Below are 19,444 nucleotides of genomic sequence, written 5' to 3' on the forward strand. Positions count from 1 at the left end.
GATTGTCATTTGGTCACCCACAAGTGTGGCTAACAGAGAAATATGATGGAAGGGATGATCCACACGATCACCTAGCCAGGTGGACTAAGGTCTATTGCGAAGAGCCTCAACCTGAATGGGTGCAGTTGTTTTGTTATACTTTGGATGTAATAGTGATGAAATGGTACTTGGAGATAGAGCTTTGCCATGGCACTGAAGAATGGGATGTTTTGCAACAAGGATTATTGTTGACATTTAGCTTTGAGGATGGGTTTAAGAGTATTAACGAGGCATTATAGGAAGTTAAGGCAACAATATTCAGAGTACTGCAGGATCCCTTGGACTTAATTCAACTGGATTGGACCACCCAGTTGAGCCACGTGTTGGAGTGCTACAATATGACTGTCGAAGAAGAGGATGAGAACCCCAGGAACATTAAAAACCTAGAGACTGAAGGTCACCGCAAAGATGAAGGACCACAAATTGAAAATCTAGATATCATCGTGCCGCTAAAAACAAAACAATTGAACATTGTGATAGAGGCAGAGCCGAAGTTTGCAAAGATTGGGAACTACTGGGATGATACAACAGTAGATAAGACCGAATACTAGGACTTATTCCCTATGAATTTCTCAGAATTAAAGGGGATAATAGTAGATACGAGGGTTATTAAAATTACATTGAAACCAAATGCGAAGCCGATCAAGAAGAGGCCTTACCGCCTCAATCCGAAGTATAAAGAAAGGGTCAGCTTAGAGTTGGATAAAATGCTTGCTGTGGGCATCATTGAACTGGTAGAAGAGTCTAATTGGGTAAGCCTAATGGTAGTTCAGGAAAATAAATATAAGGATGAAATAAGGATATGCGTAGGTCTTAGGAAGTTGAATGACGTGTGTGTACATGATCCCTTTGCAACTCCATTTACCAACGAAGTATTGGATAATATTGGCGGTCCAGAAGCATATTCATTCACTAATGGGTTCTCTAGGTACCATCAGATCAAGATCACACCAAAGGATAGAAGTAAGATGAATTTTGCAACTGAATGGGGATGATTTCAGTATACTGCAATTCCTTTTGGGTTGAAGAACGCGTTGATGATATTTTCACGCGTGGTCATCGCGGCATTCAAGGACTGCATTCACAAGTTTTTGGAGGTATACTTCGATGATTAGACAATGTTTGGGTTGTTAAAGCGTCACGTAGCGAGTCTACACTTGATGTTGGATACATGCTGGAGGTACCAGATCACGCTCAATCTGAAGAAATGCTTGTTCTATGTCCCTTTTGGGATATTTTTGGGTCACGTGGTATGCAAACAAGGCTTGATGGTAGACCCTGCTAAGATCACGGTCATAATTAATTTGGAGGCACAAAGAACTGTGAAATAGCTGAGTGCAACGTTGGGGAATATAGGTTACTATAGAAAGTTCATCAAAAGCTATGCCTAGATTACTGCATTGATGGAGAAGTTGCTAAAGAAGGATGCTACGTTCTGTTGGAATGAAGAGTGTCAGCAAAGCTTAGATGTGTTGAAGGAAAAGATGGTCACTGCACTGATCCTAGTCTTCCAGGATTGGAAGAAGGAATTTCATGTGCATGTGGATGCGTCATGTGTTGCGCTCGGGGCAGTACTGACATAGGCCAGTGAGGGAGAATTGGATCACCCTATAGCATTTGCAAGTAGGAAATTGTCTAAAGATGAGAAGAACTATTCAATGACAGAGTGCAAAGGATTGGCTATGGTGTACGTGCTTCAGAAGTTTACACATTACTTATTAGGTAGACACTTTAAGATGTATACAGATAATTCTACATTGAAGTACTTGGTGAACACACTTGTGTTGGGGGGGAAGATATGCAGATGGTTGTTGTTGTTTCAGGAATATGATTCGAAGTTGTTGTGAAGCCAAGCGATTGAGTGCCAGACCTAATCATCTGTCACGCATTGAAATAGGAGAGGAGCCTACTAATTTGTAGGAAGGACTACCTGACGTGCAGCCCTTTGCAATACGTGTTGCAGAAAATCACTTTTCATATATCATACACTTCCTGACGACATGGACGACTCCACAAGGGTATACTAGTCAACAAAAGGAGGAGTTAGTGGTGCACGCGACAGACTTTTCTGTCTTTGCAGGGCATTTATATAAAATGGGCTCGGATGAAATTCTACGGCGTTATGTACCTAACTTTGAAAAAAATATCATCCTTGCTGAAGCTCATGGAGGAACCATGGGAGGAAATTATGCAGGAAAAGAAATAGTACAAAATATTTTACGTGCTAGGTTGTGGTGGCTGATGCTTCATAAGGATTCCAAGGCTTATTTTAAGGCATGCTATGTATGTCAGAGGATAGGCAGGCCAACGCGGAGGGATGAGATGCCTCTGAATCCACAGATGTTGTTACAACCATTCGAAAAGTGGGTGATTGACTTTGTAGGACTAATTCAGCCTCCAAGAAAGAAGACGGGTGCGCGATACATCATCACCACGACTGAGTATTTGACCAGATGGGTGGATACCAGGGCAATAGTAGCAAAGTTCAGCTTTGAGTACGTACTGACTAGATTTGCTTGTCCAAAGATTTTGATGAGGGATCGCGGTACGCATTTCCTTAATGAGATGATCAGCGCATTGATGGAGGATTTCCAGGTTTATCATCAGAAGAGTACACCATATCACCCACAGGCTAATGGGATGGTGGAATCGTTTAATAAGATATCGGAGAATGCACTGATGAAGGTTTGTAATGCACAAAGGAATGACTAGGATATACACGTACCCACGGTGCTATGGGCTTACAGAATGACTTGCAAAAATCTGACTGGACAAATGCCTTTCAGGCTGGTTTATGGCATAGAAGCTATGATGCCAATGGAGTAAATTGTACCTAGTCTATGCATAGCGGCATTCATAGGAATGGCGTATCATAGAGCCCTGGAAGAAAGGCTCGTGCAGCTGGCAGAGATGGAAGAGGATATATTTTTGGTTGGATTCCATAAGCAAGTTCAAAAGGAGCGTGAAAAGGCATGGCATGATCAACACATCAAACTTCTCACCTTCAAGGTAAATAATTTAGTATTATTTTATGACAGCAAGTTGGATAAATTTCCAGGAAAATTTTGGATGCATTGGCTGGGGCCCTATGTCATCAAGGAGATTACCGATGGTGGAGCAGTTCAGTTGGTGAATTTGAATGGAGAGCCATTTCCAGGGACGGTGAATGGCAGTTGATTGAAACCATACACCGGGGATCCGTCTAGATGACAATATGGTGGAGGCACAGTCTTAGTGCTCCAGGTAGCTAAAAGGAGGTGCGGGACTATAAACTACACTACCTAGATGGTAGAGCTGCATGACTGAGGGACTGCATGGAAGGAAGGACTGTCATAGTATCGGCATAAGCGCGAAGGGAGTTGTGCTATAGGTGGAGAGACCGCGCAGGGCAGCCAAAAGGTGACCGTTATGGTCACTGTTCATGAGTTGACAATGGGAAAATGGCTAAATGGAGCGGGGGGCAGCATTTAAGTCAGAATTTAAGAGTGAGATCTGTGAAAATCTGCCGCCAATCTAGCATTTATGAGTGGATTTTGGGGGAGCGATCGGATTCAAATTCAAATTTTCCTATAAATTACAGATGATCGCCCAACGAAAAACACTTTGCATTCAGAGAATTAAGGTGTTCAGCTATCAGGTGTGCATGAACCCTAACTATTTCAAAGCTTTGGTGGCTAGTTCAATGTTTGACAGGTTGCCTAAAGCAACCTAGGAGCTTCTTACTAGATTAATGTCGGCACCCGTGGAAACCGAAAGTGATGGAGGATCGATTTCCTTTGATGGAGCTTCCCCGGAGGTTGTGAGTGTGGAAATGCTTGCAGAAGTGCCAAAATCGCAGAGGTCGCCTAGACCAAGGCCTACGCTGCCCAAAGAGGGTCCCAAGGTAAAGAAGAATAAGCAGAAAGCAACACAGTCGGTGCGTGAGTTGCCAAGGAAACACCAGAAGAAGGAAAAGCCCACCGTGGAAGAGAAAGGCAAGGTGGTAGATTTAGAATCTAAGGAGGGCACCGAAGATATGGGTATGGGCACAGAGGAAATTAACGTAGAGGGTGTAGACCCTATCTCAAAGATGTCCGAGTACATCCCTCCCCTCTAGGGTAAGGCGAAGGTCCCGAAGGACCTGGATGTGGGAAATTTTTTTCCAAATACCTCGTTGCTGCCAGACCGGATCATGTTTGAAGGGCCACACTTGACGCACTCTCCCGGTCTTAAGCTGGATAATTGGGAGTTGGTGGAGACAGATCGATTCCCCCACATGGCGACTGATACCTTTATGACCTGTGTGTTTTATAAGGATTCTGGTGTCTTCGCACTAGAGCTGCGGTGATGGATAAAGGGGGTGGACAAGGCAGGACTGTTAAACTTGCTATGGGTGTCGCATTACCACCCTGCGCCCATAACCTTAATGGTGATCAAAGAACTGCTATGCTTAGTGCACAATGGGTGCCTGTGGTTACGAGAACCAATAACCATCATAGATATGTTGATCCATAGGGTCACATTGTTACCACATTCAGAGTTGAATCTGGCCATGGCATTTGGCAGAAAGACGAGCGAATGCGACCTTGCTGTAAGAATGAAGGATAAATTCAAGATCATTAAGAAATCACGTTGATACTCAATTTCCAGCATAAGCGACCCTGCGGTTAAGGTCGCCATCCAGATTTTGGATGGGAAAATAACAAGGAAAATTTTAAGAACCCCCCCTAAATTTACATGTATAATAAATGGGCGAATCTCCATGGTATATAGGAAAAATGGAAGGCAAATTTATCAATAATATGATATGTATATATAATTTTTTGGCGAATCCCTCACCAGGCATGGCGAATATTTTACACAATTATAAAATCTTGTGTTTATTGAATACACAAATGAAATCATTGCATTTCTTTAAAATATCTTTTGAAATCAAAATTACGAAAATTACATATCGATAACTTAGTGGGTGTAGGATAAAATTCACCCGTGCCATTCACAGAAAGCATGAGAAAAAACCTAATACTATATATAAAACCAAGAGAAATTCAAATTCATCACTTCTAGGGACCTCGTAACCACCCTGCCAATACACAAGTATGTTCCTATTTGCAATTAGAAAAATTACCCAAATTACAATCTATTTACTCCAACGTATGTTGGAAAGTTATCGAAGAATGACTAGTGCAATCAATCCATTCCTTTTAGCCCTAGATTTGTTTCAGTTTAAAACAAAAGTATACAAATATACTTGTCCAATGTCTATGCTTTAACCATTCACCTTAATATTTTTTTACAATATAATTTCCTAAGTCTATTTAATATCTTCATTATCATAAAAACCAACCTATATCCATCTTAACTCCACATCTACCACTCTTAGGGGGATGAAATCTATTTATCCCTCTGAGCACTTGGTAGACCCAGAATTAAGATGGATTTAAGATGGTAGAATTTCCCCTTTAAATAGTCTATGCTCACATGAATACCATGGTATTACCATGGGTTATCATAAACTTGGAGCTTAAAAATTACTATTAGTAATTTATAAAAATTAATAAAATTAATAGTTGATTTTTATTTTATTTTTTATTTTAAGCAAGCTTTAACATACATTAAATTACAACATCCATTTTTACTCTTGATCGGATCAAATATTTTTTCACTCTATGCTAGTTTGCATATCACGATATTTGATACCTCTCGGGGGTTAGTAGATCCACAGTAAAGATGGATCTATGCTGGTTTAATTCCCCCATTTAAATAGGCTACATTCTAGGTGAATACCGTGGGTCAATACCATGTGCCATTTTTATTTTTATTAATACTAATATTAGGGTTAATAATGTTTTTTTGCATGGTATTAATAACAATCTAGTCCATGGTATTTGTCCCATAGTATTTTGCCCATAGGTTTCACCTAAATATAACGCATTTTTTGAGTGTTCTTAAATATAAGGTGACTTATGGAGTAAATATAAAAAAAATGTTTTATTTGTTTACCATACCTCTCGTTTATTTATATTTTTATTAATTTACCATACCTCTTTTACAAATATGGTATTTGGCCCATAGGATTCACTTAAATAAAACCTCTTTCTTGAGCCTTCATAAATAGAACGAGGGTTATGAACTAAATATAAAAATAGGTTTTATTTATTTACCATGCATCTAGTTTATTTATATTTTTATTTATTTACCATACCTTTTGACTAAGTATAAAAAGACGTTTTATTTATTTACCATACCTCCACTTTACTTATATTTTTATTTGTTTACACCCTTGCATGTATATAAGGTGACTTATGGAGTAAATATAAAAAATGTTTTATTTATTTACCATACCTCTCATTTATTTATATTTTTATTAATTTACCATAACTCTTTTATAAATATGGTATTTGGGCCTTTGCCCCATAGGATTCACTTAAATAAAACCTATTCTTGAAAATGGGCGAATGGAAGGTTGTAACTCCTAATTTCAAGGGCTAAATTTACCTTTTTTACCCTCTCCCTTAAAATAAGGTGGGCTATTTGAGGTGATTTGTAAAAATGTACTATGATACAAAATATTCGCCCACCAAAAATTTAAAACCCCTTAATTTCGCCAAAGGGCGAACATTCGCCCCTAAAATTTTCTATGGAAAATAATGAGGAAGTGTTGTGCAGATGAAGTACCAGCACCTGTTGTGTTGTTAGCGACCCAGTGCACTAAGGGTGTACAATTTAATTAGGTGTGCTACCTCTGCGGTGAGTTCCTCGCGAGCTGTAGAGAAGAACAAGATGAGAGTAAGACCTTCCATTACACCTAGCTCTTACTCTCAATTGTGTTGCTTGCATGGGAATTACCGGAGGACAGCCAGTTTCCTCCAGTTGCGTCAGATCTACTTGAAGTAGTGAAGTTCGCTTCGCTCTGGGCCACCAAGGATGTCGCGAGGGTCAAGGATGCTAAAATATTTTGGGTGTTGATGGAGGCAAGCATCCATGTAGTGATCAACTGAAAGTTGAGGCTATCCCCAACTGTCTTTGAGAAATTCTCACTATATGTGGAGTTCAAAGTGAACTTCCATTGTGTCTCCATCCAAGCGTGGAAGGACCGTGAGAAAAAAAGGTATGATCTTCCATACCTGGCAATGGACGATGCAATCGCAACGATCCTTAAGAGTTGGCCATCAGAGTGGCACATGGCCTCAGACTTGTCAGATGTGTCTAGTAAGTCCACCGTGAAGCAGAAGAATGAAGAGGCCCGACTGAAGATGTAGCAGTTAGCAGAGAGAAGGAAAAAGGAGGCCAATGACAAGCTAAAGAAGAGTGTGATTCTAAGAAGCAGGTAGAGGAGGAAGAAGAAGAGGAAGAGCGTGACTCTGACAGAAGTCAGAAGTCCCCTTCGCCGCAGATGGAGGAAGAAGAGCAGCAGCCAGGACAGGGAGGTGCAGACTCGGAGACTACTCCATTACGGGTTAAGCACACTAGGGAGAAGGAAAATGTAGGGCTACGGAAGAAGTCCAAGGCCAGAAAATCATCAGTTAACCCGATCACTTTAACTGAAGGTGATCTGAATGATATCGGGGACACAGTGAGGGATGCGACTGCGAAATTGCTACAACAGTTCGAACAATAGCATAAGAAATCCTTGGTCACCATTCAGACAAGTCTGGATGAGCTATAGATCCATGCCACTCAAGTACCGACCAGTGTGGGACAGTGCAATGTGGCGTCAACTAGCTTAGTGCCTGGGACCTCAGAAGCAGTGGAGCTGGTCCTCTCCTTGGATCCTCTGGTCATTGTGCTACCGGATGGAGCATTGACTATAGAAGTGGAAGCTGACAAGGCCACCGTCAGCGCTCTCAAGAAGGTTGGGTCAAACTTGGCCGCGCTGCCAAGTGAAACCCTCTACACCCTGCAATAGGGTGTGCTTGCATAACTTTGGGCCAGAGAGCAGCGTGCGCTGAATGTGATTGGTGAGAAAAAGGTCAAAAATGCCCAAATATTTGTTGAGAAGACGTCCATGCTTGATCTCCTTAAGAATATTAGAGAGAAGAATGACCACACCACAGTCGTAGTAGTTGAGGCATGCTGAATTGTTCCAGAGCTGAATATCCTAGAGGAAGCGCTAGTCGGTGCAAGAATTTGGAAGCTCACTGTAGGTGTGCGCAACCCAAGGATAGAGTTGGCTAAGGTTCACCTTAATATCACAGAGCTCGAGTTGAGGGCCTAGCCTTCTACTCCACTAGAAGTCAGAGAGCAGTGTGAGACAGCTATCAAGGATGCAGTTGCCGCAGTGGATGCCACAGTGAAGGAGTGCACTTCGCTCTTCGAGTAGTCACTCGAAGTAGTTACCAGCCTGTAGGAAGATCCCAACGTGCAACGGCTAGAAACAGAGGCAAGGGAACTACAATAGAGATATAACAAGTTCAAAGCGACGACGCCCACTGTCGCCATCACACAGAGGTTGGCGAAGTTGTAGGAAGTGAAGGCACTGAAGGAACAGGTGGACGCGGCACAGCGCAAGGAGGCAGTACTTAAGTCCATTTGGGGCCTTGTCTAAATGAATCCTATGTGCTCACAACCTCCATTGAAGGAAAATTTGCTAGTTTGCAGGCAATGCAGCAGAAAATATAGGCAGATAGCACAGGACTAGTGACAGAGCGATTGGTCGAGCAGGTTAAGTAAGTGGTGACGCAGTGTACCACTGATGTTGCGGTAATATAGGTGGAACTGGGAGGTCTTCACGATAAGATTTGCGTGCAAACAGAGTGAATTGGCGGCGAGTCACCAGATTTGTGTTGGGGGGCTGTTGGGAATGGGTCCCCTAGGGTCAATTTTGGGGATAAAAGCCCAAGTTTCGGGGTTAAAGGCCCAAGTTTTGTATAAAGACTATAATGTCTCCACATTTTGTGGTCACGGAGTGCGAAGATGTAAAGAGTCATCAAGGGTTTCCACCCTTAGTTTATGTAACTTGTGTCATCTTTATGAGATCCACCCTTGGTCCACCAACCATGGGAGTGTATAAAAAGGGAAGTCTTAGAAGAGTCTAAGGCAGTTTTTAGTTTAGTTCGGATATGTTTTGAAGAGTCATTGATGTAATGGGTCTGTGAGAGCTAAGAGCAAAGAGTCTTAGTGTAGGAGAGAGAATCTGGAGCTGTGTGTGCAGAGGCCTAGGGTAGATGTTTGTAGCTAAGTGCGCGGACCCCTACAGCTATGTGTGCAGGGTAGTTAGAGTCTGAAAAGGAGATTTGAAGATCAATAAAGAGAATTATTCTGGAAATACCTATGTATGAGCTATTTAAAACTGTTATGAATGCATACGATTATGTTATGTTGAATACTGGGTTTATGATTTAGTTGATGCACGAATCTATGTGTTTTACTTTGTTATATGGTATGATCTTCCATACCTCACAATGGACAATGTAATCACAGCGGTCCTGGAGACTTAGCCATCAGAGTGGCACACGGTCTCAGACTTGTCAGCTGGGTCTAGTAAGTCAGCCGTAAAGTAGAAGAAGGAAGAGGCTTGGGTGAAGATGCAGCAATTGGCAGACAGAAGGAAAAAGGAGGCTGAAGACAAAGCTAAATCAGAGCGCGTTGCTAAGAAGTAGGGATAGGAAGAAGAAGAAGAGGAAGAGTGTGACTCTGACAGAGGTCAGAAGTCCCCTTCACCGCAGATGGAGGAAGAAGAGCAGCAGCCAGGACAGGGAGGTGCAGACCTGGAGACTACTCCATTCCAAGTTAAGCTCACTAGGGAGTAGGAAAATGTAGGGTCATGGAAGAAGTCCAAGGCCAGAAAATCATCACTTGACTCAATCACTTTGACTAAATGTGATCTGAATTATATTGGCAACATAGTGAGGGATGCAACCGCATAACTGCTACAATAGATTGAACAGCAGTAGAAGCAAGCCTTGGTCTCCATTCAGATGGGTCTGCGTGAGTTGTAGATCCAAGCCACTCAAGACAGATTAGTGTAGGACAATGAAACATGGTGTCAACTAGCTTGGTGCTTGAGACCTCAAAAGCAGCGGAGCTGGTCTACTCCTTGGATCCTTGGGTCATCGTGCTGCTAGACGGAGCATTAGCTACAAAAGTGGAAGCTGACAAGGTCACCATCAACACTCTCAAGAAGGTTGGGTTGAACTTGGCCACGCTGCCAAGTGAAGCCCTCTACACCTTGCAAGGTGGTGTGCTTGCAGAACTTCGGACCAGAGAGCAGCACGCGCTGAATGTGATCAGTGAGAAGAAGGTCAACAATGCCCAAATTTTATTGAGAAGACGTCTGCGCTTGATCTCCTTAAGAATATTAGAGAGAAGAATGAGCGCACCACAACTGTAGTAGCTAAGACATGTCGAATTGTTTCAGAGTTGAATATCCTAGAAGAAGTGCTAGTCGACACAAGAATTCAGAAGCTCGCTGCAGGTGTGCACAACACAAGGATAGAGTCGACTAAGGTTTAGTGTGAGCTAAACCTTAATATCACAGAGCTCGAGTTGAGGGCCTAACATTCGACTCCACTAGAAGTTAGAGAGTAGTGTGAGGCAGCTGTCAAGGATGCAGTTGCCACACTGGATGCCACACTGAAGGAGTGCACTTCGCTCTTCGAGCAGTCGATCAAAGTAGTTACCATCTTGCAGGAAGATCCCAACATGCAGTGACTAGAAACAGAGGCAAGGGAAATACAATACATATATGACGAGGTCAAAGTGATGACGCGCACCGTTGCCATCACATAGAGGTTGGAGAAGCTGTAGGAAGTGAAGGAACTGAAGGAACAGGTGGACGCAGTACAACGCAAGGAGGTAGTACCGAAGGCTAGATTGGGGCCTTCGCTAGATGAAGCCTATGTGCTCATGACCTCCATTGAAGGAAAATTGGCTAGTCTGCAGGCAATGCAACAAAAACTACAGGCAAATAGCACAGGACTAGCGACGGAGCAACTAGTCGAGTAGGTTAAGTAGGTGACGACGTAGTGTATCACCGAGGTTGTGGTAGTATAGGTGGAGCTGGGAGGTCTTTGTGACAAGATCTCCATGCCAGCAGAGTGACTCGAGGGTGAGTCACCAGATTTGTGTTGGGGGCTTGTTGGGAACAGGTCCCCTAGGGTCAATTTTGGGGATAAAAGCCCAAGTTTTGTATAAAGAATGATGTCTCCACATTTTGTGGTCATGGAGCACAAAGATGTAAAGAGTCATCAAGGGTTTCCACCCTTAGTTTATGTAACTTGTGTCAGCTTTATGAGATCCACCCTTGGTCTGCGAACCATCAGATTGTATAAAAAGGGAAGTCTTAGAAGAGTCATTGATGTAATGGGTCTATGAGAGCTAAGAGAAAAGAGTCTTAGCTTAGGAGAGAGGCTTTACAACTGTGTGCACAGAGGCCTAGGGTAGAAGTCTGTAGCTGAGTGTGAGGACCCCTACAACTGTGTCTGCAGGGTATTTAGAGTCTGAAAAGGAGATAGGAACATAAATAAAGAGAATTATTCTGGAAATACCTGTGTATGACGTATTTTACCTCTATTATGAATACATGCGATTATGATATGTTGAATACTAGGTTTATGATTTAATGTTGTATTGATGCGCAAATCTATGTGTTTTACGTTTTACTTTGTTATATGAACATTAGTAAGAATATTTGTTTACGCGAAGATAATCATAATGCATGTTGAAGTTATCCACTACTTAAGTTAATATGGGTAAATACAACAGTAAGAGTAACCACAGAGGCACGTAAGTGTTTGAATCACCTATTTAGGGTGCGTGAAGGACGATTGCAGACCTTCGTGAAGGTCTCGAAGCCAAATAAGAGAAGTATACCGATAAGCCCTAAAAATATTATCAGTCTACCCGAAGGAAGGATTAGGGTATAAAACAACATCACAATAATCTCTAGGTGCAGAAACTTGGTTCCTGTATCCCACCATATTTCTTCGGGTGAGACTTCAGTCCGCACTCCGCGGATTGATGCTGAAAGGGCCAGTAGTGTAGGGATTTTCTTGGCTAATAAATGCTGAACCTGGGTCACGGCCCATCAAGCCAACAAAGTGCGAGAGGAATACGAAGAAGATAAACAAAAGGAAAGGTGTTACCTTGACAAATAGAAACCATTACAATTGAAGAATCACTTGCGAGAAAGAAGCAACCTAAATCTACATTAGAACTTCAATGGGAAACTAAGATAGGGGAATAAATGCAAATAGAAGAGTAGCAAGAAGCGAAGCAGGATGAAAAACACATGGACCAACAAACAGGGAATGAAATAGGCCAACATACATGAAGAACAACAGGAAAATAAGATGGATAGGTTTCTCAAAGGATGAGAAACAGTTTCCATAGGGGGGTGCGACAGGCCTCTAAATTAGACACATATTTTGGCCCATATCATCTTTCTTAGGCACTTGAAGGCTATATTAAACCTCTACTTCTACACTTAATAATTTTTTTGTTTTCTTTTTATGTTCTTAGGAAGGTTTAGAGATGATTGCATATTATGTGCCTAATATTATATATTTTTGAAGAATATTGTGAGAATATTGGGCAGATTATGAATATTTGGAGGACATAATCTAGGGAATTTCTTCTTACTACAAGAGGATAAATCTTGGATAATAAATCAGCAGGAGATTATGAAAATATTTCACAAATTCCAGAGCTCCAGTGATTGATAAAATGTAGGAATGTGTTTCATGTCATCTAATGAAGATTCCTAGTGTTGGGAACCAGATCCACTATTTGAGGGATTTGGGAGGGGAGAGATTCCTCCTTTCAAGGAGAATTATTCGTCATCATTTTGCATAAGTACCAATTCAATTTTCCTCTAGGGGGATGTATTTCGTAGTCTTCTTGTGGAGAAAGCTTGTATTTTTGTAGCTCCAATTTCATTTCTATCAAATATGTACTTAGATTGATTCACATAATGAAGTTTGGTGCCATTTTTAGCTTCTAAAGCTTGGTGTCCTTCATAGGACTCTGAATATCCTTAGGATTCACCATCATAAGACCCTGTTCTAGTGGCTAAAACCACCATCCAAAATTTTTCCTTAGCTTGTTTTGGAGCCTCCCTACCAACCTTCACAATAGTTTTCCTTGCTTTGTTAAGTCCTAAAGCTTTAGTGTCTTTTTTACTCAAAGGCATCCTGTCGATCACAGTTTGATCTTTTCCCTTCACAGGTTGCTCATATGGACTTGATCTAGCTGCAGGCCGAGAAAATTCCCAATGAAATTTGCGCATTTTTGGACGGAAACCATCCTTCCCTCCAGGAATTGCGGGATATCTTTTGACAACCTGCTTGGCTCCAAGATTGCACAATCCTGCCAACCAACCCTCCTAGTAGGATTTGCACAAATTTTCCCATCAACAGGATGTTCAGACGAGGATTTGCACAAATTTTCCCATCAACAGGCTGTTCAGACCAGGATTTGCACAAATCTGGGCAGCAGTCAATTACTGGGCCCAGAAATTCCGCAATCCCATTGGGCAGTCAGCCTAGCTTACAGTCAGGAATGTGCATTTTTCTCCAGCAGTCGAGTAGTCGCTTGCATGTGTAGTTGACTTGACCAATTCCCACTGGGACCAAGAAAAGTAGACTTAAAGGCATAGACTCCTTCTCCCAAGGAAGCATGCAAAGGCATCCCTTGTTTCAGGGATCTATGTTTAGCAGTTGGAGGTTACATGCAAGGTGTAATTACAAAACCTCCCACCAAGTGTCGCTTCCCCTAGATTTGTGGCATGCGCATCACAACCTCGATGTTATCAAAACTCATCAACTGGATGCTGCAGAGCTTATTCCTCACATCAACCCTATAGCATTGACATCCCACATCACATCTAGGAGAAGTCATCACATTCAACTCAGCTATTTTGGGGTAAGGTCGCTTCCCATGCCTTGTGCTGCATTTGTGTTGCTTTATCTATATTTTCTTGTGAGTGTTGTTTGCTTGATTTCTTTGGAAGCCTACTATCATTTACATGCATTCTAGTTTTTCCTAGCTCTATTTCAATTTTCATTGCTATCTCACTGTTGTCGCATGCATGAAACTGTTTTGCATGGACTTTCACCCAACCAGCGAATGACCTCACCCACATGCATGTTGATATGTTTTCTCAATATTCCATTCAAGTTTTGCATGCACTGTTAATCACTTATGCTATCACTTAGCGTCACCATGCATTTCATCAACTCACTTGCTTTCAGTTTCCCGTCGGCAAGTCAGGCCAACCTTGGCCCGGTCTCTGCCTTCACCAAGGCTGCATTGCAGAATCTAGAGAAGGAAGGATTACCTTCCTCTCTAGATTTTCACATTCTGGCCCAGCACTAGCCTCCTGGATTGAATTGCGCATTTTTGGAGGTCAGTGGCTGCTTGGCCAAAAATTTTCACAAATTTGTCCCTGGGCCAGCAGTCTTTCCCAGCTAGAATCATGCATTTCACAATCCCAGAAGCCAATTGCTCGACTGGACTATGCATTTCCCAGTTCCAACAGTTAGTCAGTCTCTCAGTAGCCCAGACTATGGCTTGTGCAGTCTTTGCAGTCAATCTCCTGACCTCCCGACTGAAATTGTGCAATATTCATGATCATTCACCTAGGTATGTTGCAAGTCAATTCTCATGTTCATTTTGGTTTTTTACTGAGAGATTGCTTGCTATGAGTGTTTCCATGTCTCTAGGTATCACAGGTGTTCATCTGCCTCTCATCATTATTGGTACAATGGTTTCCAAGAGAGCAGAGACAAAGACATTGTTCAGAGCACGCTTGGGGATGCAGTTTATCAAGTGTCCATGGGCTTACCTACTCATGAAGACATCAAGTTTTTCATGGACAAGGACATCAAGTAGCAGCATCACAATGAGCAACATCATGAACAACAGCTGAAGGTAGCATACCAAATGCAAAGAACACAACGAATGCAACAAACACAGAGAATGCAAAAGGAAGGTTGTTGACAACATAGAGGCGGAGCAAAGTTGCAAGATCAAGCAGATCCACTGATAATGAAGGCAACTTTGGAGACTCAGGCTATGAATTGACGGTGCAACATGAAGATCACGCGAAGGCAGAAGATGGAACAAATAAGGATTTGCAGGTATTGAAGCAGAAACTCAAGAATAATATGAAGCCACACAGACAATCGAATGAGTTGCAGGAGGAATAGGAATAGTAGTGGGCGCAACATGAACTTGCGGATGAAACTGTGCCAATACGAGTTAAGGATCTATCCTAGTAGTTGACATAGAGCAAACATGGTGAGAAATGTTGTTGATTCCATGCAAAGGATCCAGAAGCATGCATGTCATTGAGCGCACACATGCAATCCAACCCATTCAACACACTCATCGAGGTGAAGACAAGAAGCAATTCCAACTCGGGCTGAACATGTACTTCGACAAGTTGACACACATGACCACTAGCACACACTTGAAGATCAGCATGGACACTATACATTAGTGTCTTTCTGGTTCAACCATACCCAAGAAAACCATGCACATGTTAGTAGACGAGTTGGATGAAGGGGCTAAACCAATGAACTTGTTGCAACAGAGGCAAGAGTTCGCTTCAACAAGATGTCACCATGAGGTGCATGCGCATCATCACGGATGGCCGTGCTTGGCATCAACTCACCACCTTCACCATCACAAGCATGTCAAAAAGTTGGTCTCATCACAATAGACCAAGTGTAAGTGATGTCTTGCAAGGCTTTCTCAAGCCATGTTGTCTCACATGAGTACATGTGCATTGTATTGTTGAGTCATGTCAAGTGTATGTTGAGTGTCAATAGTTGGATGTAAAATTCATAAAGTAGGTGAAGAGTCATGAGGGTAGTTGAACTGTCATAAAGGGGAATGTCAAGGGTCACTCCACCCTTTGCTATAAATAGTCCCTCATAACTCATTGTAAGGGATTTTGGCTAGCCAAGCTTCTACTAAGACTATCTTGAAGAAGGCTTGGATAGTATTGTAACACGCCTTGGCTTCTCCACTACACGGAGCTAGTACATCTCTTTGGAGGAGCACGCAAATGTGGCTATAATGTTCCACTAATGGGGCTAGCAGGTTTACATGGTGTATTGTATGATTGTGACTTACACTTCTTTATATAATAAAAGCCAACACATTTTCATGCATATGTTTTTATTATATTTGGACTACTCTAGTTGCCTTAATGATATATGTTGTTTAACTTACTTACTTGTATATGAACCGATTTGTATGCAATTATATGAATCTTGTTGTTAATGTGTTGCATATGTTGTTAATGCTATCACCATTCGTGTCGACTTCTCTATTAGACATCAAACAGGCCTTTCTCTGAACCTTGTTATATCAACCGTCACACTCATCTCAGGTTGATCCATGAGTGTTTTTCATGTTATCTTACCTTGTATGTTGTGACTACTCTGCTGGAAGTTGTGCATGTCCTTTGTGTTGTGTGTTCCTAGTGGAGTTGGGACTAATCCCTTTCAACCTAGAACTCGCCTTCACCTTCCTTTCCCTTTGAAGTGTTGAAATCTCTCATACTCATTCCTTGACTCACTGCATTGTAGGTTTTAACGTCGTACAGAAATTACCTGCATACGAATTCTAAAACACATAAAATAAACAATGCGAGAGCATAACACATAAAACACATATACATAGAGATTTTCCCATGGATCCCAAAACCGGGACTACCAGCTTGATTTTTCATTATGTTCCTTTCAATTTCACAATACATATTTATACATGCTGAAGCATCCAATACCATGGACCGAAAACCATCGCGTCCAAAACCATGGACCGAAAACCATAGGTAGGTTCGCCCAACCTAATATAGGGTCCAATTTTTTTTTCCCGGGGTGCTACCTTGGACCCCGTAGAGGGGGGCTACCCACCCCCCCGGATAGGGGGGGTTGCTGCCCCACCTCTAACCCCCCTGTTTGCTATGTAGGTTAGTCGTGGAAAGGATATAACACAACCCAACATTCTCCGACTTGTTTTTTTTCTTCTACAAGGGGCCACAAGAGAGCTTAGTCATTTTTTCAGCCCTGAAACACCCATTGTTTCCCTACACCAGGAGAACTTCTCAGAGCTCATAGATTTTGTCAATGCATCTGCAGTATTCTTCAAAGTGTCCACCTTTACCAGCAACACCTTTTTGTCTTCTATCATATCCCTCACAAAGTGATACTAAACATCAATGTGCTTTGTATTTGAATGATAAGTAGGGTTCTTTGCCAAGAAAATTGCACTTTGGCTGTCACAGTCTATCCTTATAGCTCCCTGTACTAACCCCATACTTGAAAACAATCTCTACAACCAAAATGATTCCTAGCTTGCATGAGTCGTTGCCATGTATTTTGCCTCTGTAGTTGATAGTTCCACTATAGATTGTTTCTTACTCATCCAACTGATTGCACCTCCAAAAAGGTTAAACACATACTGACTTGTAGATCTTCTCTGATCCAGATCTCCAGCCCAGTCTGCATCAATAAAGCCATGAATATCCAACACTCTGTCCAATCTTGGTCTTCCTTCGTAGCACAAACCATAATCACTAGTGCCACGCAAATACCTAAAAACTCGCTTCATTGCTGTCCAGTGCTCCTTCCCTGGTTTTGACATAAACTTGCTCAATACTCCCACTGCATGTGCAATGTCTCGTCTAGTATAGACCATTGCATACATCAGGCTACCATCTGCACTTGCATATGGAACATGGGACATATCCTCTTCCTCTTCTTGTGTCTTGGGACAATGTTCAACAAATAACTTTACACCTACAGGAATAGGAACCTTCATCGGTTTACTATCCTGCATATTAAACCTCTACAGTATTGTCTTGACATAATTCCTCTTGTTCAACCAGAGCTTCCTCTTTGCCTGATCTCTTTTAGTTTCCATGCCCAAAATATAGTTTGCAGCACCAAGATCTTTCATGTCGAATTTGGAGGACAATTGGGTCTTCAAATCCTGGATAATTTCTTTGTCATTTCCAACCAGCAACATATCATCCACATACAATACCAGATAAATAACACGGTCACCAATTAATTTAAAATGCACACAGTGATCTGATTTGATTCTGGTGAAGCCAAGTCCCCGTATAAATGTATCAAATTTCTGATACCACATCCTTGGTGATTGTTTTAACCCATACAGGGATTTCTTTAACTTGCATACCAGTTCTTTCTTACCCTTCACCGCAAAGCCTTCAGGTTGCCTCATGTAGATCTCCTCTTCTAGATCCCCATGAAGAAATGTTGTCTTCAAATCCATCTGTTCTACCTCAAAATCAAAAGCAACAGCAACAGATAAAAGTAATCTAATAGAAGTTACCTTAGCAATAGGAGAAAAAGTATCACCAAAATCAATTCCCGACACCTAGGAATAACCTTTTGCTACCAACCGAGCTTTGTATTTCTCCACCTTTCCTTCTACATTTGTATTCTTCTTGAACACCCATTTGCTGCCAATGGGTTTCCTTCCAGCCAGCAATTCCACCATATTCCAAGCCTCATTTTTGTGCAAAGATGCCATTTCATCGACCATGGCCTCTTTCTAGAGTTTTCCATCCTCTAAATCTACTGCTTCCTTCAAAGTTCTGGTATCATCATCAGTAATAGATAAAGAAAAATTTGAATAGAAAGCAGATGGATTATACCTTTCTGGCTGCCTTCTTTCTCGAACTAATCTTCTTACACCCGAAGTTTTTGGCTCTTCATCTTCTGATTCCTCCTCTGCTGTAGAGTATGATTCTTCCTCCTTTAGCTCAAACTCTATCTTCTCAGGTTCCTTTGGTTGGATTTCATGTTTAATAACATCTTTTACCTCTTTGAACACCACATCTCGGCTGTACAAAACCTTCCTTGTTGCTGGGTTCCAAATATTATAACCATTTAAACCATCCTTATACCCAATAAAGGTGCACTTTTCAAAGTTACTATCCAACTTGGTTCATTTTTCCTTTGGAACATGTACATATGCATCACATCCAATTACCCTCAGATGTGAAAGAGAGGGTTTCTTACCAGTCCATACCTCTTGTGGAGTCTTATCCTCCAACGTTGATGAAGGTGATCTGTTGACTAGGTAACATGTTGTCTCCACTGCCTCTGCCCAAAATTCTTGTCCTAACTCGGCACCATTGAGCATGCTTCTTGCCATTTCCATCAACGTCTTATTCATTCTTTATGCAACTCCATTTTGATGAGGTGTATATGGAGTAGTCTTCTGCCATGCTATACCACACTTCTTACAGAATTCTTCAAATTCCTTACTACAAAACTCTCCACCATTATCTGTCCTCAGCACCTTTATCTTCTTCTCTATCTGGTTTTCCACCAGAGCCTTGAATTCTTTAAACCTGTCAAAGACTTCAGGTTTCTTCTTAAGGAAATATATCCATGTATTCCTTGAGAAGTTATCTATAAATGATACATAGTACACGGACTTA

General features: G+C 41.7%; 1 pseudogene across 1 annotated transcript in view; it reads left to right on the forward strand.

The window, feature by feature from the left end:
• The first annotated feature begins 10,000 nt into the window (after positions 1–10,000).
• Positions 10,001–19,444, forward strand: part of LOC149207275 (ammonium transporter 3 member 1 pseudogene) — a 127,818-nt pseudogene continuing 118,374 nt past the window's right edge. The window contains exon 1 of the transcript XR_016253052.1: positions 10,001–10,261. The product of XR_016253052.1 is annotated as an ammonium transporter 3 member 1 pseudogene (transcript). The remainder of the gene's footprint in view (positions 10,262–19,444) is intronic.

This window comes from Pinus tabuliformis, chromosome 1_2 (assembly GCF_031772625.1).
Source record: "Pinus tabuliformis cultivar Carrire ecotype Pingquan chromosome 1_2, CPIR1, whole genome shotgun sequence".
Taxonomy (NCBI): domain Eukaryota; kingdom Viridiplantae; phylum Streptophyta; class Pinopsida; order Pinales; family Pinaceae; genus Pinus; species Pinus tabuliformis.